Below are 23,521 nucleotides of genomic sequence, written 5' to 3'. Positions count from 1 at the left end.
GGTGAGTGGCAAGGTAGCGGGAGGAGGCTGTCAGGGAGAGTCTGATAGTCTCTTGGGTTCAGGCAAGCCTGGGGGGTCTTTGAAAGCATCCCCTGTGGAGAATGACAGTTGTCCATCCTTGATATTACCCCAGGCTGTCTTTTTCCCTTTTCTGCAAGGAATGACTCAGAACGAAGCTAACCTTTTGAACTCGTACATACTCCGTAGCCCAGTCACCTTGTAACTCCACGTTCTCCTCCTGTGATGAAGGGGGGCCCCATATCTACTAGGAATGATTGCATGGCTCATGTTCTCATCAATGTTCACCGTGCCTTGAGGATGACGAGGGGACTGACTTTTAGAAACAGCCCAAAGCCACTGACAACGGGTGCCATGGAGACCTAGCTGCCTTAAGGTGGGACCTAAAAGGAAGAAGAAGAATTTTCTCTCCTTTAACCACTTTAATGATTCAAGAAGTCATCTATATAGTGAGAAGGTCCCAGATGTTTTAAAATGAGAATTGACACAGCTGAGACAGAGTTCTGTCTGTTGGGGACGACTTCGGATGATCCAGTTAGACACGTGAAAAACATGGCACATTTAGACTCAGCCTCTTAACTACAGACGGCCATTTGTTAGTGATAGCATTTCAGTAGGAAGGAAGCCTACGGAGCTGCTCGTGAGGACTGGCAACAGCAATCCATCAGTTTGGGCCATTCCCTAGCAATCCAGTTCCTCCCTGTACGCCTTCCCTCACAACTGTACTCCACATAGCCTGAGGCATCCAAGCCTCCTCCAGGGCTTCCCACATCTCAACCCCATCTCAGGAAACAGCTGGGTTTCCCCCAATGGACCCCACCTCGCTAGTCAACAGAGATGAGCCTGGCTCTCTCTCCACTCCTAAAGCGGTGACATTCTTTGGCTTAAACCCTTACTCCTCCATGACTACCATGGCAGGCTGCTTGTCTGAATGAGTGAGCTATGGAGATGCTGGGATGTCTGCACTGGGCACAGGCATGTCAGAGGAAGCAGACGAGAACAGCCACTCTAGAGCAAGGCCATGGGGACAAGGATGAAGGGATGCTGTCGAAGAACAGACAGGCGCTCAGAGAAGAGTGAAGTGGAAAGACGGTCCAGTCGGGAGACTGGCCCAGCAGGAGGATTACTGTCCAGTTTGAACAAGTTCCTGGAGGAGGAGATGGGGAGACCACAGGGTTCTCTGGAAAGCCTCAAAATTAGGCCAGATTCCTTACACCAAGGAATAGCCAGGATTTGTTTATCTCTGTTTTATTGTGTGACTGCGAGCAAGCATGTACCCGTGAGTGCAAGGCCTGACGAGGCCACTGGAGGTGCTGGGTCCCCTGGAATGAACTGCAGGCAGTTGCTATGTGAGCGCTGGGAACTGGACCCACATTCTTTATGAGAGGAGCAAACACTGAGCCACTGAGCCATCTCTCCAACCTCTACATTTGTTTTGTTATTAATCTTTTAGTTAGCATACTATGACATTTTCACACATATAAAACATTAAGAATATATATATATATATATAATTGTATTTTGTTCTTATTTCTCTTCTATCCTCCTCCTAAAACCTTTTCCCTTACTGCCGTCTGCTATCAGGACATGAATGTAAGCTATTATTTACCTAACTTCGTATTTAGCAGGTACACACAAACAGTAATGAAGGGTATGGGTGGGTTTTCCCTTGTGTTCTTCAAAATAACAAAAGCGAACTTAAAATTCCAATTTACACATGGGTATCCAGAAGGCCTTCAGGGGTCTATGATGAAGGGGACCCCCATCATGCAGCTGCATACTGACCCCTTCCTGGGGGACTTGCCACCAGTCCCTTAGGAGCTACTTGCTGTGGTGACATAGATGTCTCTCTCTCTCTCTCTCTCTCTCTCTCTCTCTCTCTCTCTCTCTCTCTCTTTCTGTGTGTGTGTGTGTGTGCGCGCGCGCGCGCGCGTGCGTGCACGCGTGTCCACTTTTTTTTGCTCAGGATAGCCTCAGAGTCATTGCAATCCCCCTGCCTCAGCTTCCTGAATGCTGGGATTATATGTTTGGACCACTACACCTAAGCGTGTCCTGTTTTCAGTGTCCAGAGGAGCAGGTCCTCCTAAGCAAAGAACACAGTTTTCAGGTTGAGTCTCAAACACGCTCTTTCCCTGGGAGGGTCAAGCAGTTTGGTTTCCAGTGAATTTGTGGTCGTAGCTGCGGTTGCCCACTGACGGCTCATCTACCTAGATAGTTTGATAACAGGCAAATGGGGAAAGGCTTTTAATACCTCCCTACCCCCACAGAGGGGGAGATGGGAACGGAGTTATTCCCATTATGGGACCAGGCCAGGGCACCCTACTCCACAAAGAAAAACCATCTCTATGCTGGACTCTGGTGTCCCCTTCTCTTTTGATTTTGGTCAGCTCTCCATCTGTCTGTCTCTGTATTTGTCTCTGTCTGTCTGTCTGTCTGTCTGTCTCTTTTCTTTATTAAAGCCAGCACACAGTAGCCCATGATGCAGAAAGACAAGCAATTCTGCCCTTCAATGAGTCGTTTTGAAGTAAGCTTACTTAGTTCACGGCCAGGGTCTGCAGGCCTTGGCCCCAGGGGTCAGCAGCGAGTTAGGAGCTAGGGTTCTGTGCCACCCTCTCCTCACCTCTGCACAGCACTCAGGGGTCTTTTGAGGAAAGCAAAGACCCTAGTGACTGAAAGGGTGCCGCAAGCTGACGATAGAGCCAGCATGGCGTGATGGTGAGGAAAGGAAGGGAGGCAGTGGCGCGGGCCTGCGCGGGCCGCTGCAGCTCGGAACTGCTGCAAAAGCAAGCTGCCTGCGTTATCAGCAGCGCGCAGGCCTGCGGTTTTCTCGCTCTTGCAACCCAGCTTCAACTGCCGGTTTATTTTTCGACAAACAGGATGCCTCCATCTGAGGCTGTCAGCATCCCAGGCTCTCTGAGAAGAAAAGAGGTAGTGAGGGCCCCACCCTAGAGCCCAGCCGGGAGGGGCGGGAGGGAGGGCTTGTTTCTAGATGCTTCCCAGAGAAGTGAGAACCCCTGCAGGTGCAGATGCTGGGCACCGGGAGAGTGTCAGGAAGGGCGGGGGTGAAACTTACACCTCCCACCCCCATCCGAGCTCAAACGGACTTCTTGGGTCCCACCTCTGCATAGGTCCGGAGGCTAAAAGTTCCCACAGCAAGGAGAAAGACGACTTGGGCAAGGACATGCGTGCCTTTGAACTTCAATAGGCGCTCAGAACAAATGCTAACCTGCTGGTCCGAAGACCTGGGCTGGGGAGCCTTGAGACAACCTGCATTAAAATGCTAATGGATGCGCAAAGACGTAATGGGTGGGAGTGTGGGGGGTGATTTTACTCCCTGGTTTTATGGGAGCTACTTTGTTAATGGAAAAAGGAATTCCTTTATGTTCTAGAAGGAATGGGAGTTTGAAACCATGAAGGGATTTGAAAATCCCAGCTAGAGAGATGAGTCAGCTGCGAAGACTGCTTATTTCTCTTTCCCAGCATCCACCTCGGGTGGCAAAAACTGCCAGTAACTCCGGCTCCAGAGCAATCAACCGCCTCTGGCCTCGGAGGGTGTCTGCAGTCATACGCAGACACACACACACACACACACACATACACACACACACACACACACAATTATGGAGAATCCCAGCTGGGAACATCTTCAGACATTGGGGAGATTCTAGAGTAGGCATTCAGTCGAGAGATGGCAGATACTACAAAAATGCCCTAAAAGATACCCAGGCGAGCTGGCGCCGTGGCTGTCCCTGGATGCACCCTCTCTCGTCTTTCATTTGCGACCCTCACAGAGATATTTTTCAGAAACTGGGCCATCGTATTTAAGGGCACAGAATTTAGAGTCCAGGTTTCAGAGCCCAAGACTGAATTTGTTCTCAAACTAAGTCTAGGATTGTGGCATGAATTTAAAACGAATGTTTTTTAGTTCCATGGCATTAGCAGTGCTCCAATGAGCTCCGTGAGGCAGGGCAGAAAATACACTGAGTGTGGATCTCTCCATAGGGAGAAGGTACAAAACCCGTCAGATGCACCGTGTAGAAACTAGGTTCTGCTTCATTCGGCTCAGGCCTGAAGTTGCATCAAGATTCCATTTGACTTCATCAAAAGCAGTCAAGGCTTCCCGTTACAGAAGGTCACTCCTGTAACAGACCTTGGAGGCTACTGGGCTGCTAAGATGTTCCAGCTCCCGCCTTGTGCTTTCTCAGCTGGTGCTTTAGGAATCCGGGAATTTGCTGTAAGAGATTCTATGTACTGCTAAGCTGAGGACTCCCGGGTCTACAACGTGTCAGTCCACAATCTTACTGGAGCCTACTACAGGGCAGGCTGTCCCTGGCCTGTTCAGATGCCATTCTTGGGTTGGTAGCTGAAGTTTTGTTCACAGGGTGTCTCCGGCTTGGGCTCTGCCTCTCGAACTGGATGGCACGCACTTGGAGACAATTGCAGGCAATCTAACGCTGGCATGGTGGGTCGTTTTATAGCAGAGTCACGCACATGGGTCCCCCAGCAGATCCATGGATGTTCATGACTCCTAAGGGAGATAGCAGTCACACGCATGTGACTTTGGGATCAGAAGAATTTGGGAAGAAAAATGGGGTAATGGGTGGGGAGAGTTACTTGGGAACCTGGTTGTATGGTTATGCGTGAGGTGGTGGAGGAGTGTGGACCCCCTGCTCAGCTGTCTGTGTGTGGACTACAGAGGGATGGCTTCTTATTACAAGTGTTTTCCATCCTATTTTAGCTTCAACTGACCACCTCCATAGACCAAACGGTGGTGTGTTCTCTACTCTCTCGCCCTCCAACCGTGGGTGTCATGGATGGCCAATGTCTCCTCCTTTTTGCTCTAGCTGAGCCCCCAGTTTTTCTGCCTGGTTAGTGGTCAGCTCAGAGCCTCACTCCAAGCTCAAGGTATAAGACCTTACAGTCTATCACACACAGCCAGGCTAACTAAAGGCATGCTCGCATGGTACTGAATTAGTTAAAGCACTGTAGGAGGTGCAATCAATGCTTTTTATTTTATGCCAACATGGCTAGCTAGCGATATTGGTTGTGTGAACCTGGGTTTCATTCTTAACCTTCAATGGTCTTGTTTTGTCATCTAAACTCAGGTTTAGTGTGTTCATTTCCAAGTCACTATGACCGTATTGGCTCATGAGGCTTTGGATATGTGCATGACAGATTCTTGGTGACCTTTTAAGAAAGTCAGGAGGGGCTAACCTAGAGTGCTCAGTCCCTCCATACAGTTTACTTCCTGGAGAAAAACTTGCAGCTGTCCCAGGCCCTTCCTTCCATCGAGTTCCTTCCCTGCTAGCCCGTCTACATGTTCACTATTGTTTCGTCTTTAGCGTCTCTCTGAAGAGAATCTTTCGGTTTCTACAGGAATCCCTTCTTTTTAGAAGGGAAGAGTATTCCCACTTGTCATCTGGCCATCCTCCTCCACAGCTCCTCTGTGTTCTTGCTTTGCAGCCAGGAGTCCTCCCTTCCCGCTATGACCACTCCCCCCTTATCTTCTTCCTCTAGTCTTTGATCTTCAGCCTCCAAAGGCTTCTCTCTTTATGCCGGACTCTCTTGTCTCCTATCTATCTTCTTGCTTCTCTGATCCTCCAAGTCCCTCTGAGAGCCTGCGGACCTTGTGCTTAGGGTGGCAGCTCTCTTCTCTGTATAACACAGGGAGGAAGATCCCCATAGCAGTGCTGAGCTCTGCCTTCCATGATAATCGGCTATGAAAGGCCTGAGCAGCTCAGCGTCCTCATTTTGAAGACCTTTGAAGTTCTTTGTCATTTGCAGGGAACTGGGCTGTGCTCTGAAGATGTGCCCAGTTGTTTTTTCCGATTTTGGTGGTGGTATGGTGGTGGTGTGTGTGAGTGTGTATGTAGGGGTGTGTCGGGGGTGGGGGAACTTTCTAGAAAATAAAATAGGAAGAATGTAAAGGGTAAGAGCTTTCTCTGGTGGCGCCGGTGATCGGGTGAAGACTTGGTCTTCATTTGGGCCTGAGCATCCCTCGCTCGGGGCTGCGCTGTGGACTGCGGTGTGCAGCAGCATCTTCGGTCCCTTTCTGCTCACCGAGTTGCTAATCTTGCCCCCTCCCCTCCCTCACCTAACAGCACCAGACATTGACGAGTCAGTCGCGCATCTCCATCCGCACACGGTTTCCTTCCCCTTGTTGCAAACCAATGGCTTATAACATTCTGCTGGTGCAGTAGAAAGATTACAAGGGAACTAACTCTGGAAAGCTAAGTGTGACCCGAAGAAGGGAGAGACTGAATGAACAGACCTGCTAGAAAGGCCAGAGCTTAAGAAAACAGTAAAAAACTGCAAAGAGATTAGTCAGAAGCAGATGAACCTCAGGCACAAACAACCTGAAACCACGAAACGGAAAATGAAGGCCTCTTGATGCTGGTCTGGACAACGATGTTTCATATGAGACCCCAAAGGCATGGGTGACCAAGAAAGAATAGGCAAATGGGATTATAGCAGATTGAAAATGCTTTCTAGGAAATCAAACAGTCAGCAGGGTAGGGAGGCATCCTATTGAATCAGAGTATACATTTGAAATCATGTCTGCTAAGGGGCTCATGCCAAGTACATATAAGGAACCCAACAACTCAACAGCAACGTAAAAAAATAACCAGATCCAAACATGAGCAAAGGACTTGGAAAAATATTCCCCGGAAGACAAATGAATGGCCAAGTATTTAAATGTGATCAGCACCCCCTAACCATCGGAGAAATGCAGAATAAAGCCTCCATGAAAGGTAACCTCAGACCCTCAGGACAGACAGTGCTAAAGAGCCCAGAGACTCCAGAGCTGGTGAAGATGCGGGGAAAATGGGCCTCGCATGGCTGTGCTCCCTAGAAAGCCATGGCCTAGGCCTTTTCGCCTGCCACTCTCTTGTAGGCAGAGCCGAGTTGGCCACTTGCCACGTGCACCTCCAGGTGTCTTTCCTTCTCACCGACTGCAGAAGAAGAGCAGAGCTAAGAGGCAAGGTAGGGTGTGTGCCAGTGGCCAGCTTCTTCCTACTGTTAATGCACGAGTCTGTGGGTGCGTGTGCACATGTGTGTGTGCGCACACATGCCCACATTCAACTGTAACCTCTGTCAGAGTCAAATCTGTCATTTGTACAGAAGTAGTTGGTGTGTCATCTCTGTCCTGCTTCTCAGTCCAGAGACGGCTATTATGGGCTGGCGGAAGACTCCTCGGGCAGGTCTCAAGTCCTGACTGAAGGTAACAGCAGATGCCACCATGAAGAAAGAGGGAAGGCAGAAGAGGAGGGAGGGGAGCTAGGCTGCCCTGGCCTTGGAGTGTACACAGACACCCAGAAAGAGCATGAAGAAGCCTGGCAGGCCCTGGAGTTTTGATTTCCCTGCCCATTGTATGCTCAGGCAAAGCAGATCCTTGGCCTTCTCCAATGAGCTTTATTGTTTTATTACTGTTTTTATTATGGGAGAATAATTAGCTTGAGCACCTTTTAATTTCTTCCCATCAAGATGTTTGCACAGCAACAATTAGAGCCTGGCAGCAGGCAGAGCCTCTGCAGAGCCAGCAGGAGCTGGCACTTGGATTCATACCATATCCTCCCTTGGGGTCAGCAGAGAAAGTAAGGGAATTGGGGTGAGTGTGGTAACTGCTGGCAGGAAGACCTGGTGAGAAGTGCCTTTAACACACACACAGGTTCAAGGAAGGATGCAGACAGAAATCACACACACCATGACCGGAATCGAACAAAGGCTCCGCAGAGATACTGGAGGATGGGTGGTACGGACTTTCAAATGATAAGTGTTTCTAGAGAAAGACCTGCCATGCTCAAGGCCCTCCAGGAAGCACACCTCTGTGCTGTGTGATTGGCAGGTCCTGTTCACAGGGCCACTTCTTGCTGTCACAGCTGAGGCAACTGCTTCTGGCTAGAGCATTTCAACCACAGCAACAATGATATTGAAGTGTTTTGTGCCAACCCTGGTCAAGGTCAGAGGTCACAGTCAAGGTAAGGTGTGTGCTGGCTCCCAGAGGCTCCTAGCTTTCTTAAGGATGGGCCATGGGGTGAGCCATCCTAAGGACTCTTCACTGTCTGGGTCTCAGAGCCTGTGTCAAGCTCATCCAAGTTTAGGGTCAGACTTGGGCAACTTTGACAAACACCTCTTTTAAGATTTTCATGGGATGTGCCCAGGAAATCACAGAACACAAAAGACACAGGAAATAAACCCCAAAGCATCCATATTAGATACCTTCTTGGTCACAAAGGTTTCCAAACTGTCACCTCCTTCGACACCTGACGAATGGAAGCTGCAGACTGCTGTGGAAGACTGAACAATGGTCTGTCTCCAGCATGCTAAGATGGCCGTGGTGGGCACTAGGCTTGGGGCTGGCCTGGGGAAGCAAGGACCCCCCTGGGACGCTAGAGAAGGTGGAAGGTCTTCCCCAAAAGACAGCTGTGATGGGGCGAAGCCTGGCAATGAACACAGTAAGAAAGGAAGCATGAACCCCCGTGCTGAGAACGCAAGACCTCTGACTGCCTCCATGGATGCTGAAGCAGTCCCGGACGGTAGGTAGCACCCTGACATAGACCCACCCTGCTGTCTGTCACTCCTGTTCTGGAACACTGACCAGTGCTTAGCTCTGAAAGGCTTCCTTGAGTACCAAATAGGTGATCATTTTGTTTTGTTTTTGTTTCTTGCTCTTTTAGGCAGATTTCTCACGTAGCCCAGGCTGGCCTTAGCAAAAATCCTCCTGCCTCCACCTCCTAAGTACCATGACTGTGGGCGAATACTACCATACCCAGCTTATACAGTGCTGAGACTCAAATTCAGGACTTCATGCACGCTAGGCAAGCACTTCATCAAACGAACCACATCTCCAGCCCCACAAGGATAGCCTTAGAATCACCATGTACCCTCTGCAGGCGGACACTGGGCTCTTTAGCACGAATGCTTCTGTTTAGACTTGGTCGACTTGTCCCTGAAGCCCAAACCCAGGTGATTTCTCTTGCTTCTGTATGCTGTGCTTCCCTCAGAAGAGAAACTTATCATTAGAATACAGCTCATGGGTCATGTGAAGAGCTCAATGCTAGAAGTACATTTTCCTCACGCTTAGAAGGTGCTCAAGAAATGCATGTTGCCCTATGCTCGGTTTAAATGGCTTTAAGTTCAGCGCTCTCGAAGGGGCCCTAAGTTCACCGCAGGTTGAGAGCAAGCTGTTTTCTCCTTCGCAGGTGTCTGGTTCCAGGAAACACCACAAAGCCACCTTCAGAAGCTCACAGAGGTGGCTCCAGAGTCTCACATCCAAGGCAGTTTCTACGCTTGCCTGTTGCGTCTGGCCTCCTCCTCTGTGTGTTTCCCACCTCGTTTAGTTTTTCTTCAGCCTTTTGACAAGTGCACGAAGACTGGGCCATCTTCTAACTATACAAAAGGGACCCCAAGAGGTTCAAACATGGCCCTAGTGGACACTGGTGGCAAATTATGGTGACAGGGTAGGAACCAAAGCCTTCCTCCCATCCCCCGCAGGCACCTGTCTGCCCAAGTCTGGTCTGTCTCCATGCTAATCTCTCTTTGACTTTGAAGATGACCCATTGGTCCGGAAAACTTGACTCCTCTTGGGTTCCTTCTAGAATGATTGGAATGATAATCTGGGTGAAGAAATGGGCATTCAGGAGGAGAAGCAGAGTCTGTGAGATCGATTTGATTCAAAACAGGAAGCCCATAGGGTGATGGGAAAATGCATTATTACAACTTGTATTTGAAGCTTTTCAATTATGGGGTGTGTGTGTTTTATAATGCACATTCTGCAGTTGTTTAAACTGTGGCATGGGCATACCGCTTATAAATGAAGACCTAGGCAAAGACTGTGGGCTGGCTGAACAGCGCGTAATGACTTGCAGCAAGGCGAGAGCCCAAGATGGTGGCCATTGCTGCTGCCTACAGAGACAGCGTGGTGCAAGTCAGTGCGTCCTGAGGGGTCTCAGTGGATCCCCTGAGTCGTGCACATTCCGTGTCCTGGCCTGTGTGCACATGACTGTGGTGTGAGGGGCCCTGAGCATCATGTAGAGTCAGGCATGCTGCCGATACAGCTCTTCCTGGGAGAAACTGTGGTCTTGTTTCAAATTTTCTCTATCTGTCCCATGTTTTCAGCCCCCTGCCCCATCCCCAGATCTGGAGATGATCAGCTTGGGACTCTGCAGCGGTGACCATGTTTAGAATTCTGCTCCTGTAAATTTCATCAGAGACATTCACAAACCAACCTGGCTAGCTGCAACATTGCTCAAGGAACAGGTGGTGTACTGTGGGTGCTGGGTTTATGGGAGACGGAGTGTATCATGCAGGTATGTGCTCGGCTTGCAAAGGACTCTGGGGATCTGATCAAATCAGAGGATGACTGGCATCTGCTAATTCTTCAGACTCTAGAATGGTAGCAGCCACGCTGGTGTAGTGTCGGCAAAGCTCTGAGGCAGAGGCTAAGAGGACCTAGTTCTAGTGTCTGACTCAGAGGAGACCTCAGACGGGCAATCTGTCTGGAGCCCTGATGGAGTTTCCTAAAACTCTAGCTAGGATCTGGGGAGACAGCCCCAAAATAAATAAATAGATGAAAACTAAAAATAAAATAAAGTATTTGCCTTGCAAGCATGAGCGCTGGAGGTCAAGTCCCAGGACCCACATTTAAAAAGCCAGGCACTGGAAGCCACGCTTGTCTCTGTGGGGGCGGGCTCAGTGGCCAGCTGGCCTGACCTACTCAGCAAGCTCCAGGCACTCGGTCTGTCCCCTGGCCTCTGCACACACATCACACGTGTGCATGCACACTGTCCTTACACACACATGAATAAGCATGCCTGCTCTTCACTTTGTATGATGAGACAAGGTCTCACTAAGTTACCTGGGCTGGCCTTGAACTTGCAATCCTCCTGCCTCAGCCTCCCAAGAAGCTGAAAGAAGGGACCTGAGCCACTAAGTGGGGCCTGACTTCCTTTGTCCTTCATCTCACACTCCCTACCTAGCATGTTGAGTACTGCAGTATTTTCTAGATTTTTCTGTGAGCTCTGATAAGGAAGACTCCCCCTTCAATATTTTCAAAAGAATACTTACACTACCATGACCATGATATACTTTTAAGGAAGAAGGGAAATGCTGCTTTCTTGAGCCACTTCCTAGTGTGTTTGTTTTATTGTTTGTGTATTATCTATCATTTTCTTTCCCACCCAGAAAAGTCGCCTCCAAACAGTCAGCGCACATACTCAAAAGACCTGGTCTGAAAGCCTGCCGTCTGGCAGAGAAGAAGAAAAGGGTGCTGTGTGCAGGACGAGAGGTGCTCACTCTTTCCTGCCTCTGCAGTTCCCAGGCTGACCCACACACGGAGCCAACATAGAACCAATGAAACACAGCTCCACGCTTACACAAATCCTTGCCAGTCTTGGGAGCAGAAGATCGCTCAGCAAACACAAGGAGGAAATGACTGTTTCTGTTGGGGTAGGGATGGGCTAAAATGTCTGGGAGAACCACTGGTTTAAAAGAAGCCTGTCCGAAAATAGGCACCCGAGGGGTGGAAATGGGAGGCTGTACAGAGACAACAGGCCTCAAAATGAACACCCTCCAGCCTCGCAGCAGCATGAAATGAAAGGTATATATTATTTCCTCTTTCAAAGGAAACTTGAATAAGGACTTTCTTTCTTTTTTGTTTAAATGAGGTATTGACTCTCTCAGCAGAGAGAGAGAGAGAGAGAGAGAGAGAGAGAGAGAGAGAATTTGCATCCAGATCTCGGAAGCCCACAGGGTCAGTAATTACCAAGAACAAACAAGCTTCTCTTTGTGGTAACATGAGGTATGAATGAGAACCATCCATCCTAGAAAGAGGGCCATTTTCTGGTTGTTATTTGTTATTTTTTATTTCTATGAAAGAAGAAAATATCTTTAAGTAAATTTCAGGTAAGTCATTTAATCCTAAGTTTTGCTTGATAAAGGGGTAGAAGGCTAGGGGTAATCGGCAGGAAAAGGAAGAAAATGAAAAGGGGAAGGAAGGGAGGGAGAAAGAGAGGAAAGAAAGAGGGGAAAGGAGGAGGGAGGGAGGGAGGGAGGGAGGGAGGGAGGGAGGGACAGAGGGAAGGAGGGACAGAGGGAGTAAGGAAGGAAGAAAAACACCACGGAAAATAATTCTATAAAAAGTGAAATAAATTTCGTGGCTTCCTGGCCAGGAGCTGTGTCTCTGAGGTAGGTCCACTTTGCTCCGGATCACTGACATATTGAGGGTTAAGCACTGTAAATTGCTATGGCCTTTTCCCCACCGCATCAGCTACCAGCCTATCCAGACCTATCTGCTACTGCTTCCTCTTAGTGAGTCCAGTCTACATGGCCACCCGAGCATTCATCTGCTGTTCCTCAGGAGGTCCAAGGAGGAATGTGGTGTGTATGTGCATGCAGTTACCCCTTGGTATTCTGAGGAGTGAGGGGTGCCAGGTGTCTCCACCCCGACAGAGAACAAAGTCCCTCTTACAGTGGGCTAACATTTGCATAGAACATTTGTGCGTCCTCCTAGATACGTGAAATTGCCCCTGGATGACTTCCATATCTAATACTATGCAAAGGCTATGCAAAGGAGGCTGTACAGTATTACTTAGGGAAAGCAGATAAGAAAAATCAAGTCTCATGTTCAGTTTAGATGCAAGTTTTTCCTCACTGTTCTCATGTCTGCTGTTGTTTGCATCCACAGGTGGGGAACCCAGGGGTACAAAAAGCCAGTCACATCTGCAGAGCAGAATCAGCCTAGGAAAGGGGGATACAAGACAGGACCTGGAAGGTGCAGCCAGCCAGGGAGCTCACCCTCAGATGCTGCCCTGTCCTCATTTCCCTCCTCCCCTCCTTCTTCACCCCAGTACTCTGCTCTGCCTGCAATCCTGTCTTCCATGGAGCTCTCCAACCAGACACTTGCCACATGGTGCTGGCCCACATGATATGGAAGCTTCCCTTCCTCTGCTTTATGCATGCTCATGGTGTCAGACTGCCTTCTAAATAGTTACACTTTTATCCACAGAACCGGTGACTCCCAATCCTGGGGAGAGGCTTCTTTTTGCTGTCAGAAGCAGTTAATGCGGAGACTCATAACTGTAGAAAGTTCTGAGAATAAATTACTCACCCCTAAATGTGACATTTTTTTTCATCAGCTCCCTTCTGCAACACCACTGTCCCATCAAAGCTCAGGGAAAATTGGGGAAGAAGCAGGAAGAACAGAGAGCAGGGCTGTGACATGTTTGCCGCCTGGATGTAGTATGGCTGCTGATGTGTCCTTATGGGGCTGCCTGAACATGATCCACACAAGATCTAGCTAACTCAACTTCCAGCGTGGCCTGGGGAGGCTCTAAGGATGTCCAGCTGGAGAGCATGCCGTTGATGGATAATGAAGAAGAACCGTTCTTCTTTTTCGGGGGTGCAGCCATTTTTAGTTGCTCATACTCCAGTGTCTGGCCCCAGACCCGTGTGTAAATGGGCAGCACTCACTGTAGAGCTGGAGTGTCGGCTCGGTGTTTAAGAATTCTTGGTGCTCTGGCAGGGGCTCTGGGTTCTGTTCCCTGCACCCATGTAGTGAGTTACAACTACCTGTAATTCCAACTTCACAGGTTCCTGCACACACATACACTCAGACACATAAAGATACACATTCAGAGCCGGGTGGTGGTGGCACACACCTTTAATCCCAGTACTTGGGAAGCAGAGGCAGGCGGATCTCTGTGAGTTCGAGGCCAGCCTGGTCTACGGAGCTAGTTCCAGGACAGGCACCAAAGCTACAGAGAAACCCTGTCTCAAGAAACCAAACAAAAACAAAACAAAACACAAAACAAGATATACGTTCAATCAATCAATCATCAGCCAATCTATAAAGAAGAGGACATGAAGTTGGAAGGAGATGTGTTTGGGGAATATATGGGTAAAATTAGAAAGGGAAATGGGGAATGATTTGCTTATATTTCATGATGTATTTGTATGAAATTCTCAAAGAATAAATTGAAAGATATATTCAAAAGCATAAAGATGATAAAAAAAAAGCTTCACTTCTAGATAAAAAGATAGCTCCATATACTGCAGAGGCCTGACACATCCTTCCTGTCTAGACAGGGCTGGTGCTCTGCCATCTTGACTCTGGCCCAACGAGGTGGGGACCAAACCAGGGGGGTCTTATGTTCACTCTACACCCGTTCTGGGCTGCTGGCTCCACACACAGACTAGCCCCTGTCTGCAGGAGTCTCTGTGGTCAGCTTTTCCTTTCTGTGCAGTCGACACATCCTCACTGAGGAATTCCAGCAAAAGCTTTGTTCTCGTATGATAAAGTGGTCCGTTGCCAAGGCACCTGGGTACAGCACTCACCTTTCTGTCATTGTCCCCTGGCACCAATCAGTGTTATCAGGGCAGCAGACAGGAAGACAGAGACAGGGGAGGGTGAGAGGAGAAGGGGTCAGAAAGCTAAGGGAGTGCTAGCGTAGGCTACAGGAATGATGAGCTTGCCTGTCGGACACCAGAAGCAACAGATGGTTTAGAACCCCATTTTATTTGTGATATCTTGGGTTCCATTGTCACATTTCCTGATTGTGGCCATTGTCTGCAAAGACCTCAAAGAGACACGCACTTCCCTTTTCCTTTTTTTTTTTCCCCTGAGACAGGGTCTCTGTACCCCAGGGTAGCCTCAGACTCTATGTAGCCAAGTATGGCTTTAATTTCTACTTACAGCTCCCAAGTATTGGGATTTCAGGTATGTACACCCCCACTCAGTTTCTGTAGAACTAGTAATGATCCCAATGGCTTGGTGCATGGCAGGCAAGCACTCTCCAAACTGGGCTACGTTACCGGCCTGGAAGTGCTCCCTTTCTGGCTCTCAAAGGACATCATACTTTTGCAGGGTTAAAAAGTATTTAAAAAGACATATATTGCCTTGGCTTAAGGCATCTTCTATGCAGAAAAAGGGTCGTGGTTGCTGGTTCATAGGAAGACGGGACAGTGGGCACCAAGGGACAGGAGTTGTGGAAAGCTGTGGGGTAGACATGTTTGCACACTCGAGCAGCCTCAGTAGCTTTCTCCAGACAACCAGGAGATAGAAAAACACAAGTGTCTGAAAATATCTTCCACGTATGAAATGGTACAAAACTTTTCATAAATCAAACAGCAAAACAACACCAGCGAAAATTTCCTCATGTTGCTGAACTATCATGTGCTTTATGGCTTCTAAGGGGTTCAGAGATTTCACACAGGAACCTGGTCACTGGGCAGCAAGCTCTGCTTGAACGTTACTAACCCTTTTTTGCAGAACTCAACGTAGACACAGAGACATTATTGACTCATTTAGGTCATTGGGAAGTTACCTGAGAAATGCATGAGCTTCCTGTGTGGGCCTCCCTGCCTGGCCCCATCCAGACAAAAACCCAAAGCACCTTTATCTCTGAGCTTTGACAAGGACTTCTCCATGACCAGAGTCAGGGAGAAGAGGAAGCTGCTGATATTCACAGAACCAGTGAACCTGTATCTGGTTCAACAGGCAAAAATGGCTTTCCTTAGAGGAGCCTTCTAGACCCTAAGGCTGTGCTAGGATTCTCAGAGAAGTGGGTGGGCTCTCTGTGTCCTGACTGAAGCTCAGCCTCCATTCTGGGCCCTGCACAGTGGGCTTTGCGCCTCTCCTCCTGTGGTCACTGCCAAGGAGGAAGTGTGAATGCTGAAGGCCACCAGAGGAGCTGACTGGCTCTCAGCCCGTGTGCCTTGGGTGTATATGGGGTGTCCTGCAGCTCTACTTTGGGTCGTCTGCCTGGACCACCCTTCCCTCTGCTCTCTCTTCCCTGCTTCCAGAAACTCTCCACTTCCTGCAGCCAGCCTTGCTGGAGTCCTCCACGGTACTGTGAGCTCTTTTCCTCCAAGGGTGGACAAAGGTTGGTCAGTTCACTGGCTGCTGCCTTGGGTAACCGAGCTTTGCTAGCCTGCCACTGTTAACTCTATAGAAAGGCTAAGTTCTCTAATAATCGTACTACAAGGAAAAAACAAAAACAAAACCACACACACAGAAAACAAACAAACAAACAAACAAACAAAAACCAACTGAGACTTAACCAGGCATCTTGGTGCATGCTGTATTTTTTTTTAAAAATATTCTTATTACTTTGTTGAGAATCAGATGAAATCTATTTTGATCATACTCCCTCCAACTCTTCCCCTTAACTCCAGATCAGCCGGCACTTACTGTAATCCCCGCTCTGGGAGGCAGAGGAAGACAGATCCCTGTGAGTTCGGGGCCAGCCTGGTCTAGGCAGTGAGTTCCAGACATAGTGGGACCTGCTTCAAACAAATACAATCCAGCCAACCAAGCCACTTTCCAAACACAGCAGCACCTTAAACAACCAAACAAGAATGAGAGGAAAGTAAGAAAAGTGAGGCTCCAGGGTCCCTCAGCTTAGCCTGGAACCAAAGAAAGCAAGGGAGAGAGAAGGGTCCGGTGCTGTTACCTGAGCACGCTCTCTGCCTTCAAATCCCCACCCCTGCAGCCTTGCTGTGTCTTTCTTCCACAGGCAGACCAGGCTTCTCTCTGCAAGCCTGTAGGGGCGCGGAGGGGGCGGCAGCCACAGCTCCCGCTCTGTCCTAATGCCAGCCAGCCTTGCTGCCACACGGCAAAGGGCCATATCTTTCTCAAACCCATCCTTTAGGTCTGCTTCCAGAATACACAAGAACCATGTTGCTTCTAGCTGCCGCGGTTCCTCACGATCTTCCAGTCTGTTGTTATTTACTCACGTTGCTGGCTTTAATCTCTGCCAGTGCCTGTGTGTGTAGTTTTGTGTATGAACACGGGGCTTCTGTATGTGAGTGTGTGTATGGGTGTGCAGTGGCACTCGTGTGGAGGTCACAGTCACTGAGGGTCCCTGTCCGCCTGTCCTGCCTCCCATGTCACAGCGGGAACACAGAGGCACGAGCATCTGACTTTTAAGGAAGGTTCTGGGGGTTCAAACTAAGCTCCATAAGGATTGTGTGCCAAGTGCTTTATTCAGAGAGCCACCTCTCCTACCACTTCCTGTGCCATGTTTAATGTGTGAACTGTTAGAGGGACCCCAGCCCCCAGTCCCTCCGACCCCGCAGTTGCTTGGCAGGGGCTGACAGGACAGAGCTGGTGGCCTCTTTGGAGACCATGTTAGGCTCTTCCAAAGCTGTCATCAGACCGTTGCGGGTGCCAATGGCTATGAAGACGAGGTCAGATCATTTTTAAGACCTCTTGAAAATTAGTTTCACACTGTGTGGGTAGCCTGAGATGCGAAATTTCATCTCACTGGGAAGGCAGGGTCTTATTCTTGAATGTCCAGGGGGAGGAGTTGGCCACAAGCCTCATGCTGGTCTTGTTATGGGCCAGAGGAAGCAGATTTGCCAAGACACCATGCTGTTGTACTGTCAGGGGTTGTACTGTCCTCCCAAGTCCACACATTCAAGTTTTAAGTCCCAGTCCTCAGAATGAGACTGTATTGGATATAGAATATTCTAGAAGCAATTACATAGAAGAACGAGAGTGCGCCCTGCTATGACTGATGGGTGCATAAGAGGAGGGGAAGGCTGGGGCTGGTATTTCATGCCTGTAATTCTAAGACTCCAGAGGCTGGGGCAGGAAGAGTGTTCAAGGTTATCCTGGGCTACATAGTGAGTACTAGGTCAGCCTGTGCTAAAAGGTGACTGGGGGAGGGAGAGCACCAGGACAGGCAACAAATAAACCACAAGACAGACAAGACAGCCCTTACAAGAAACCAAAGTTGCTGATACATTTACCTTATACTCTGGCTTCTAGAGGAAACACATTTCTGCTTTTTAAGTCTCCAAGTCTGTGGTGTTCTGTTGAAGTAGCCTGATCACTCACTGATGGGTTTTGCGTGGTGGACAAAGCCACACATAATTTCATCTATGACTTTCTGTCACTTAAGTCTTCAGGGGCGTGAGAGGAAGCGTCTTCAAGTCCTTATACCGTGGCAAACTGGTATTTATGGGGAAAGGCGCTGCACACAGTCGGCCTGAGTTCTTTGATTCCTGTCCCATAGCTCTGCCGAGCGTATCGCCGAGAACTATGCTGCTGAGATTTTTACCCGTGGTTCTAGGAACTCAGGCATCTCGACACTCAAACTTTGCCTAGACCACTAAGCCACTTCTAAGAACAAGGCTACCTGAGGCATTTTGAAAAAAAAGGAGACAAAAGTGGCGGCGCTTTCCCTCCACAGCCTTCTCTTCTGTGGTGCACACTGCAGCTTCTGAGGGGACCCAGTCGGGTTCTGCGAGAGTTTCATGTCGCCAACCACGTGTGATAGCTCCGGTCGAGTCTCAGGCGACTCTTATCTCCTCGCTGAGGCATACTAAGTGAGAAGCTGGCATGGGGTGATGGGAGAGGAGGGGAGCTCTTTGTGGTAGACCACATTCTCCTTGCGTGCCAGCGTCAGAAGCCGGCTCAGCTCTCACGAGAAAGGGAACAATGGCTTTGCTCGGTTCCCCATCTCTGTTTGCTCCCAGTTTCCACGCTGGTATCAGGCTGAAAATGAGTTACGGGTTTCCTCCTGTGAGGATTGCAGAGACTGATAAAGTACCCTCCCAGGAGGAAAACAAGATGCTCTGAGTGGCCACAGTGGCTGTTCCGGAGGGACACAAGACCATAAATTACAGGCCGGAGCAGCCGTGGGGAAGCCTGTGCATGGGGACGGCCAGGCTATGGCACCAGGGGCCGGGAGGTGGGCTATGAGAGTAGGGCTGGGAGGACAGTGGGTTCCGGCACCAGCTCCAAATGGAACCAAAAAAAGAAAAAACAAAACAAAAAACAAACAAACAAAAAAGAGCAAGACAACAACAACAACCTCACACACACACAAACAAAAACCAGCAATGTTTTGACACTGCTCTGACTGGAGCGTATGACAGACAGCCAGTGTAGGCTATTAAACCCTTGTGTTGACAGGTCATTCGAACGAAATAATATTAGCCAGGAAGTTGCCAAGAGTTCGCTGCGGTTCTAACGCTAAATCTCCATGCTGTTCAACAGCTTGTGGATTCTGACAACTCTTTCTCCCTCCCTCCATTCTGTTTTGCTCGGAGAAATAAGTGAGACCTTCTCAAATGAACCATGCTGATTTTAAAAAGCCAGTGTTATATGATCTGTGCCTGTTATGGGCATTCATGTGGGGAAATGTGGACATGTATGTGCCACGGTGTGCATGTGGAGGCTGGGGATAACCTCAGAAGTTGGTCCTCACTGTCCATCTTGTTTGAGGTGGGGTCTCTTTGTTGTTTGATGCTCTCTGTGTACTGCAGGCTGGCCAGCCTGTGAGCCTGTCTGTAGCTCTGTTTCCCTGCAGGAACACTAAGGTTATAGATGAGCACATGGCTGCTCCTGGCTTTTATGAAGGTTCCAGAGATTCGAACTTGGGTCTTCAGGCCTGCACAGTAAGTATTTATATGCCTCCCCTGCTCTTCCTGAATTCTGACGGAAGCAAGCCCTGTCTAGGTAGCCTGTTTGGAAATAATCAGACTCTTGCTTCTAGGCTGGAGCGGCGGGCTGCAGGGGTCAGGCTCTGCTGAGTTCCTGGTTACCACATCCCTAACTGTCTTTGCTGTTGGGCCCCTAAAGCCATCCCAGAAGGCCAGCACCACAGGCAGCAGTGCAACCCGGTTCCCAGGGGGAATGTTCAAAGTTTCCTGCTTCTGTCTTCCTGAGTGCATCAAATAGGAAACAATAAACATTGGGACCATGCACTGAGAGCCGAGTAAGCCAGGGATTTTTCTACAAATATTGCTTCCTTTGCCTGTCGGCAGCCCAGAGGAAATACAGCCAATGAGCAGTTGGTGGCTTTTCCCCGGGGAAGGGGGGAGGGGCTGGTGTCTCTGCCTACCCCACTGTAGGACACTGTGTGTGTCTATGTGACTCACAGCCGTCCCCATGATTCAACTTCACTCCATTTCCTCAGCTGCCAGCAAGCAAGCACTTGGAAGCCCTTTAATTTAAAGCTTGGAATTGGTTAATGGCTTGCTTTCTTCTCCTTCTCCTTCAGTTCGGATGCCACCCCAAAACCTGCAAGCACATGTGCGCACACGCATGCGCACACATTCACGAGTGCACACACACACGCCCCTTCCCCAAGTTTTTACATTTCTACATAGAAGCACTGTGACGTCGTCAATAGCATTCGCTGTGACAATGTCTGGCAAGCCCTTTGCATTCCCCTGCTCATTTGGCGGCGTGAATAAATAATGATTCACAGATACCGGTTGGGTGTGCATAAGAATTTGTAGTCCGAAAACAAATCATCCCCCCCATCCCATTCCACTCTGTACCAGCGCTGCCAAACCCTCAAGCCACAAACTGCAGGCGCAGGTCAAAGAGCACGTCTTGATGCACGGCCTTCATGATCTTTTCATGCCACTGTTTTCATTTGCTTTAGCTCAGTCCCCATTTGCCAGGAAAGATCCTCAAAACACACACGGCCACTCATGGCTCAACTCCAGCCTTTCCAGTTTCAAGAGGTTGGCTATAGAAGTGCAGGCAGGTTTGGAGACCTGCATGGCGCCTACCCCAAAGCCTGCAATCTAGTAATTTAGCTGTGAGCATGCGTGGACTTAGGAAATGGCTTAATAGTTCTTTTCGAGAGAGACTGTGTATGCCACAACTTGCTGGCTTTCTGTCTTGAGCAATGCCGACTGCCTTTTGCAACTGAGGCTAAAAGAAAAACCACAGTGCAGCCCCTTCGGATGAGTCTTTTCCCAGAATGAGTCTGCCCAGATCTCGCTCTCTGCGAGTTGCCACCTTGACCCTGAAATCTCCAGGCAGATCCAAGGTATACCTGTGGGCTGCCTCTTCCAGCCTACCGTCCTGGCATCACTCCTCCTGGTCAGTCTGCTAAACCCCGGGCAAGCTGAACCCAACGACAGGGCCAGACAGCTTGCGGACTTCAGAGTATCTCTAATAGAGTCCTTCAGGGCAAGGGACAGTCATCTAGAACCCAAAGAGTATCCTCCGTGCCAGCCTTTAATCCCCAGGACCGTAAACAAGAGCAGTCCAAAGCACTTGACACAACTTTCCCTCGGCGACCAAATACTTCAACAGCTCAACTAAGCATTTATTGAAACATCTCCGCAGTCCAGCGTCCAGCAGAGAAGCAATCCAGTTGCCTCTGTCTGAATTCCTCCCCGCAAGCAGGCAGGGACCCCAGACAGGCACCGGAGGGTCCACTGGCTGCCATTTCAGTCTGCAAAGCTGAACCAAATCAGATATAAAAAGACCAGAGTACTCACCTCTCATGAAGCACTGTGAGTATGCAGGAAATGACTCAAAAATGCTGTCTGAAGCCATCGTTTCCTTTCAAAAACGCACCTCTTCTGAAGGTGGGGTATTCGATGATTTCTTCTACCTTAGGAGCAAATACCAAGAAAGGTCATTTACTCTGACCTCACCTCCCACCATGGCTCCCTAAATCTTTTTCTCCCCAACCTAACACCCCTGGGACTCCATGGGCCCTATGGGGGGAAAAAGTACATTTGCTGAAACAAATATTCAAATTCTTAAAGATTTAAAAAAAAAAAAAAAAAAAAAAGCAGCGCCTAGGCTGTGGGCTGAGCTCTCACCGCTCTACGAGAGCCTGTGGTTAGCATTCAGTGTGATTCGTCCTGCCTGCTGACCACTGTGCCGGGTTTAGACTTCTGACACTGCCAGCCTACCCGACTTGTGGTTCTGTGGTTGTTTATGAGGCCCAGGGAAGTTTTCACACAACCCAAATTACAAATTTAACTGTTCCCCTTTCCACAGCCCATCATCATTGGCTCTTGGCAATCACGTGGCCTAAGTGATGTCAATTTTTTTTTAAACTTTCTGAGCTATGCCCTTCCTGCCCTCCACCTGCCCTCCCCCAGGCTGTGTAAAAAAAAAAATAGTTGAGTAGATCTTAGAAGAGGGGGGCTGTCAAAGAAACACAAACAAACAAACAAAATCCCCTGCCTCCGTCTTTACTTTATGTCTCTGCTCTTTACTGATTTAGTGGAGATCAGATCCTGTTGTTATTTGTGGTTTGGGGAACAACTGATTATTTAGATAAAGATTGCCTTGCTGTTTATTCAATAGTAATTTAACATTGGCACCAACTCGCTGCTGAGACCGGATGCGGCTCCCATCTCTTAAATTGCTGGGCATCAGCTTGGAGAGCTGGGTTCTTGGTAAAAGCATCTAAGATTGAAAAGGGAAAGAAACAGATAAAGGAACCATTTCTGTGAGTGGCGGACACTGAAAGGGGCTTACACGCACTTCAAAGCTTGGGAACAGAAGTAAAATATTTTAATTGTGGAATGAAAAGACCATTTTAATAGAAACCGAAATGATGTGGCTTTGTTCCCCCTCAGTGGACAGACTCAGTGCGGGTCTCTCTCGGTAAACAGAGAAAACCGTGGCACACTCTGCACACCCGCACCCGCTCCTGTGTTCAGATAAGGAAGTTCATTTCAAGGAAAGCAAAGAGAGGAGAATTTCCTTACAGGGCAGAGCTGAGGCCGGTGGACAGCAGTTCATTTATGGGTAGTACCTGTAAGGACTGCTGGGAGCCTCAAACAAAAGGGCTAATCCACACCTCTAGGCAAATCAGAGTCCACTTACAGCGCCTCGAGACCATCCAGAACCGGCCTCCTCCTAGCCAGCCAAGGGCAATACTAGGTATCCCTCCTGCCTTCAGCAGCCATGATTGTCTGGAGGCAGGCAATGAAGACAAGATAGCTCGCTCTCCACCCATTTGCATTTGTGAGTCTCTCTGACCTGCAGACAAGGAAAACTTGACTCTGTCCACAGTTCCCAGATGAGGCTCGCCTTTCCTTTCCTAACCTGGTTCTTTCTTGTCCTCTGATCAATTTTTCTCAGTTTTGAGCACAGCTTGGCTGGAAGCTGTGCCTTGAACACCATAGTCAGGCCTGGATCCCAAGCCCAGGGCATGAAAGGTGCTTCCCTAAGTCTGAACCCCCGAGGAAGCCTCACTTGGTTTTCATCAAGCTAATTTTGCACACACCAAGTCCCAGGCTGTTACCGTCAATGACACCGGTCTTTCTAAAGGATCAGACTCCATTTTTACTAAATCCTGTTCTAACCAATGTGGGAATGAGAAAGCTAGGGATTGCCTTCTCACAGTCAAGCTGAGCAGTCAGCAGCAAATGCCCGCACGTGGCTCACACTTGAAAAACAATGGCTGCACATCTTTTATGAAGCTTATTAATACCTAAACACAACACGGGCTTCACGTCCCTCGCCATTCAAATCCCTTGTTAATGCAATCCTCATTATTCAAATCCCTTGTTAATATAATCCTCATTATGTCTTTGTGCTCTCCCTTGTGCTTCTAGACAAATCCCAGGCTGAGCAGAGGCTCCAGCCGGACTGCGCTGTCTTCTGCTCTGTCTTCTGCACTTGCTCCTCCACCGAAAGCTCCCAGGATCCAAGCGCTGCAGCTGCAGCTGCCTTCACCAAGGTGACTCACTCCACAGGGAGTGAGACACTCAAGTGTCCGTGCAGATT

Source organism: Chionomys nivalis, chromosome 3 (genome assembly GCF_950005125.1).
Source record: "Chionomys nivalis chromosome 3, mChiNiv1.1, whole genome shotgun sequence".
Lineage (NCBI taxonomy): Eukaryota > Metazoa > Chordata > Mammalia > Rodentia > Cricetidae > Chionomys > Chionomys nivalis.
Note: the sequence above shows the minus strand (reverse complement) of the source record.